This window comes from Lepidochelys kempii, chromosome 25 (assembly GCF_965140285.1).
Source record: "Lepidochelys kempii isolate rLepKem1 chromosome 25, rLepKem1.hap1, whole genome shotgun sequence".
Classification (NCBI taxonomy): Eukaryota; Metazoa; Chordata; order Testudines; family Cheloniidae; genus Lepidochelys; species Lepidochelys kempii.
The window spans coordinates 6634784-6640615 of NC_136404.1; positions in this window are offsets into that span (position 1 = coordinate 6634784).

Sequence of the window (5832 nt, forward strand, 5' to 3'; positions counted from 1 at the left end):
CCACTGCCGCACGGTCCCTCCTGGTCCTCCCTCCTCCACCGCACGGTCCCCCATGGTCCTCCCGCCTCCACCGCCGCATGGTCCCTCCTGGTCCTCCCTCCTCCACAGTCGCACGGTCCCTCCTGGTCCTCCCTCCTCCACTGCCGCACGGTCCCTCACGGTCCTGGCTCCTCCACCGCCGCACGGTCCCTCACGGTCCTGGCTCCTCCACCGCCGCACGGTCCCTCACGGTCCTGGCTCCTCCACCGCCGCACGGTCCCTCACGGTCCTGGCTCCTCCACCGCCGCACGGTCCCTCACGGTCCTGGCTCCTCCACCGCCGCACGGTCCCTCACGGTCCTGGCTCCTCCACCGCCGCACGGTCCCTCACGGTCCTCCCTCCTCCACTGCCGCACGGTCCCTCACGGTCCTGGCTCCTCCACCGCCGCACGGTCCCTCACGGTCCTGGCTCCTCCACCGCCGCACGGTCCCTCACGGTCCTGGCTTCTCCACCGCCGCACGGTCCCTCACGGTCCTCCCTCCTCCACTGCCGCACGGTCCCTCCTGGTCCTCCCTCCTCCACCGCCGCACGGTCCCTCACGGTCCTGGCTCCTCCACCGCCGCACGGTCCCTCACGGTCCTGGCTCCTCCACCGCCGCACGGTCCCTCACGGTCCTGGCTCCTCCACCGCCGCACGGTCCCTCACGGTCCTGGCTCCTCCACCACCGCACGGTCCCTCACGGTCCTGGCTCCTCCACCGCCGCACGGTCCCTCACGGTCCTGGCTCCTCCACCGCCGCACGGTCCCTCACGGTCCTGGCTCCTCCACCGCACGGTCCCCCATGGTCCTCCCGCCTCCACCACCGCACGGTCCCTCATGGTCCTCCCTCCTCCACTGCCGCACGGTCCCTCATGGTCCTGGCTCCTCCACCGCCGCACGGTCCCTCACGGTCCTCCCTCCTCCTCCACCGCACGGTCCCCCATGGTCCTCCCGCCTCCACCACCGCACGGTCCCTCACGGTCCTGGCTCCTCCACCGCCGCACGGTCCTTCATGGTCCTGGCTCCTCCACCGCCGCACGGTCCCTCACGGTCCTGGCTCCTCCACCGCCGCACGGTCCCTCACGGTCCTGGCTCCTCCACCGCCGCACGGTCCTTCATGGTCCTGGCTCCTCCACCGCCGCACGGTCCCTCATGGTCCTGGCTCCTCCTCTGTCACTGTGCCATCCCTCGTGGTCCCTCCTGTGAGGCAAACCTGCAGACAAACCAGGGCTGCTCACTCAGCTGCCATGACTCACTCCTGATGGCTCCATCACGGAGCTGTGAACACGGGCATATACCTGGCACGGTTCAGCCCCTCCCCTGACACCAGGACCAGCTCCAGGCATCAGCAAAGCAAGAACGTGCTTGGGGCGGCACAATTCCAGGGGTGGCGTTCTGACCACCCCCCCTCTTTTTTTTTGCCCCTTCCGCAGCGAGAGGGGGACCTGGGTGCACACCTATCGTGAGTGCGCCAGGCTGCAGCCTCTTGTCCAGCTCCTCCAGAACCATCTCCTCTGGCTCTGGCTGCGCTCCTGGTCTGTGCACACCCCTCCATGGCCCGACGAAGTCATGAGATCCCCCTCGTCATCTTCCTCCTGGCCCTGGTATCCACCACACCAGGAGGAGGAGGAAGCTGGATGGGTGGGGGCCTCTGAGACTGTGGGGCCTATTTCTGATCGCTCCTCCGGTCATGTCTCCGGGCGGAATTCCACCGGCTCCCTGGACGCCTTGGAGGAGCAGCGGGTGCTGCCCGGGGTTCTCTGCTCCGTGTCCCCCTCTGGCTCCCTGATTTTACACTGTGACTCTCATTCCCATCCCTCTTTCTCACTTGCTCCTCCCACCCCCACAATTTTTTGTTGCTTGGGTTTGATAGCTCTACCCTGAAGCTGTGGGGGGAGGCTTTAGATGTGGGCCGACTTATGCCTGCCCATCCCCAGTTCTTCAGTAGGTGCCATGAGTAAGGCTTTTTTGTCACGGCAGGGTTCCAATGCCCCTGGGGGAGCTGCAGGGGCCCCCGGCTGCCACCCGCGACTGGGCAGCTGCAGGGAGTCCATAACTTCTGTGGCATAATCATAGTCGTAGCCATGACTCAGCCTCCGACAGGCTCACTCGGCACTCACCTGGCTGCAGCCTGTCCCTGGGCAGACAGTTCTGAGGACTGCCAGGCTCACCACCCCACCTGAGCTGCAGGTCAGTCTGTGCCACAGGCCAGCCCAGCCAGGAGCTGCCTGCTGCCTCACGGTGTGCCAGGCTCCCTAGGCTGCCAGCCTACCCTTGATCCAGTTCCTGTCTCTGCTCCAGCCTCGTCCCGGCCCAGCTCTGACCTTGCTCCAGCCCTGCCTCTGAGCCCCAGACTCTGACTACGCAGCTTTGCATCCGGACTCTAGCTTGTCTATGGACTCTGCTCTCGGTTCTGACCCCGGCCTGTCCCTGGACCCTGGTTCCAGCTGTACCCTCAGCCCGGTCCTGACCCTATGTCCGGCTCCGACCTCTGGTCCAACCACCAGGCCTGACTACCTGGGACCAGCCCTTGACACCTCCTGTCACCACACGATCCCTCCTTGTCCTCTGCCCACTGCTGTACCTCTTGGCCCCGCTCTTAACCCTCGACTTCTGCCCCATCTCCCCCACATAGACACACACTCCTATCCTCCTGCCCTCTGCTCTTGGCCCTGTCCCCAGTACCTGCTCATGATCCACCCACGCCGCCCCCCCTTCCTATCCTCCTCCATTCCTGAGCATCTCCCTCTTCCCCTTCCGCTCTCTCTGCCTCCTGCTCCTAGTCCCCTCTTGCCCCAGGCAGCTTGCCATAGTCCCTCCTGTTCCGTGAGCTCCAGCCCCACGGCTCTTCCCCACCCCTCTGTGTTAGAATCTGGCAGATTCCTGCTTCCCTGCCATGGAGGGCACAGAACAGCCTCTCCAGTCTCAGCTCCAGTGCCCAGGCCCCGAGCACCAATTGCTGGGAAAGCCCTGCTCAGCCCTTGCATCTCTGGGATGGAGCTTGCTCAGTAGCTCTGTGATATGTCCTCCACATGATCCCCCATTGTCCCTCCTCCTCCAGCCCATTTACAGCTGGTCCCAGCGGGAGCTGGAGAAGGGGGGTGGAGCATGCCCAGTTCAGATGGAATCTGCAGAGACTTTGGCTGCCCAATTCTAACACAGCTCTACTGAGCGTGTACAAACTGAGATTATTCAAAGGTTTCAGACTTGCCCAGATTTGAGCATGTTTTCACAAGGAATTTATCATGGCAACCCCCTTATAAATGTCAGGGTCCTGCCCCAAAGCATGGGGGCGCTAGAGCTTCTCAACGAAATTGATAATTTTTTTAACATAGGCAAAAACAATTTATTGTTTCTGAATTTCATTGTCAGAAATGGCTGAACTGTTTGAGCTGAAACTTTCCAGAAAAATTCAGCCAGAGGCAAACACCCAGCATAGGAAATTTCAGACCAAATGATTTATGTTTGGCACCTGAAAATGGGATCTTATGTTGGGAAATATCAGGCCACATTAACTGTGGACATTGTTACCTGTTCTATAATATATAAATGAGTGTCACCTGGTTCAAATACTACCTATCACTCATGTAGTGCTTCCACTTCAACATGCTTAATGAACAGCAGCTAATTAACTCCCCTCATAACCCCATTGGGTAGGTAAGCGTCATTTCTACTTTACTTTTCAGGTGGGAACCCGAGGCTAGTGGTCAGCATTTACAGGCTATGATAGGAGGCTACACAAGCGCTAGGAGGGAACAAGGAAGGCGAGAATTTAGGCTGAAGATCAGCAAAAATGTCATGCCAATGAGATGTATGAAGCTGTAGAACAGTCATGTCCCAAGGGAGGCAGAGGAGACCTCATCAGCAGAGACTTAACTGAACTAACATTAAGAAGATGCACCACAGGGCAGACTCCTGCCCTGGCTCTAGGCAGGTGAACGGATGCATCTTTTTTATCTCTAATCTCAATGAGCCTCAAGCTTTTTCTCATTTCTTTGGCTTAGATCCCAGTGTCGGATCAGTTAATATCCATTGCCTCTTCCCTCTGGGGCAGTAACAGGACTCAGTGGACCAACAGGGGCTGTGAGCAGTGTTACCATAGGAAGTGGTGATGTTGTCAATTCTGGGTCGGGAATATAATTGTCTAATTATACGTGCATTACTACTGGCAGAGGTGGTATCCGGTGAGTTGTCGTGTGTGACCTGAGAGAGGCCAGGGCCATGTGCTTACACAGAGCTCTCACAAATGGCCTCCGATCTGGAAATCCTGCGTTTTATTAAGTCCCTCCTAGAACATACCGTGGTCCACTCTAGTCACTGGAGGACAAAGAACTTTACAAGTTCAGCTAATCTCACGCTTGTTGGTCCAAAGGTGCTTCTAAGGCCCATTCCCACAGCATTTCGTGTCACCAACCACAAAGTTCAAAAATCACAAATCAGACCTCCAAAAATCATGAGCCTGGCTTAAAAATCTCGAGATTATTCAATTTTAGGTTCTTTTAATTTGCCTGCTGGTTTTTGGCCCTTTGGGGCTCTTGTTTTCAGGCTTTTCTCTGCAACCCTCAAAGCTAGCAATGCCCACGAGTCAAACAAACGCTGAGATTTTCGGTAATCAGCCGACTCCATGAGCTGAGGCTTTAAGGAAAAACACACCAAGTATCAGGAGATTCTCTAGGAAGTCAAGAGAGTTGGCAACACTACCGTGAGGGCCCCAATCCTGCAGACACCAGCCTGCTTCACACAGGAGGAGTTTCGATGACTGCAACGGCAGTGCTGACGTGTAGAGTTACCGACATGGCAAGGGTTTGCAGGATTGGGGGCTAGCAGGCAAGAACCATGTTTAAAAGGACATTGTCAGCTTATAAATCATACCTCTGGCCTGATGTCAGTGCCCTGCACTGGGCACCTCTGAATGCTCTGACTGATAGAGATGAGAGAATACAAACATTTCTCAGGTTTCTGTTTGGTCACTGAGACAGCGTTGTGCACAATCAGTCTCGTTGTTCGCCCTGTATAACTATTTATCAGCCACTCTCCCTTGTCACTGTTATTTTTATTATAGGAGCACTGGAGGGCCAGCAGAGAACAGGGCCCCTGTCAAGGTTCCTTCCCCACTCTGAACTCTAGGGTACAGATGTGGGGACATGCATGAAAGACCCCCTAAGCTTATTCTTACCAGCTTAGGTTAAAAACTTCCTTGAGGTACAAACTTTTTTTGCCTTGTCCTTGAACCGTATGCTGCCACCACCAAGCATTTTAAACAAAGAACAGGGAAAGAGACCACTTGGAGACGTCTTCCCCCAAAATATTCCCCCAAGCCCTACACCCCCTTTCCTGGGGAAGGCTTGATAAGAATCCTCACCAATTTGTACAGGTGAACACAGACCCAAACCCTTGGATTTTAGGAAGAATGAAAAATCAATTAGGTTCTTAAAAGAAGAATTTTAATTAAAGAAAAGGTAAAAGAATCAGCTCTGTAAAATCAGGATGGTAAATTACCTTACAAGGTAATCAGATTCAAAACATAGAGAATCCCTCTAGGCAAAAACCTTAAGTTACAAAAAGACACAAAAACAGGAATATACATTCCATCCAGCACAGCTTATTTTACCAGCCATTAAACAAAAGTAAATCTAGCACATTTCTAGCTAGATTTCTTACTAACTTAACAGGAGTTGTAAGGCTGCATTCCTGATCTGTTCCCAGCAAAAGCATCACACAGACAGACAAACCTTTTGTTCCCCCCCACTCCAGAAAGTATATTGTTCCCTTATTGGTTATTTTGGGTCAGGTGCCAGCGAGGTTACCTTAGCTT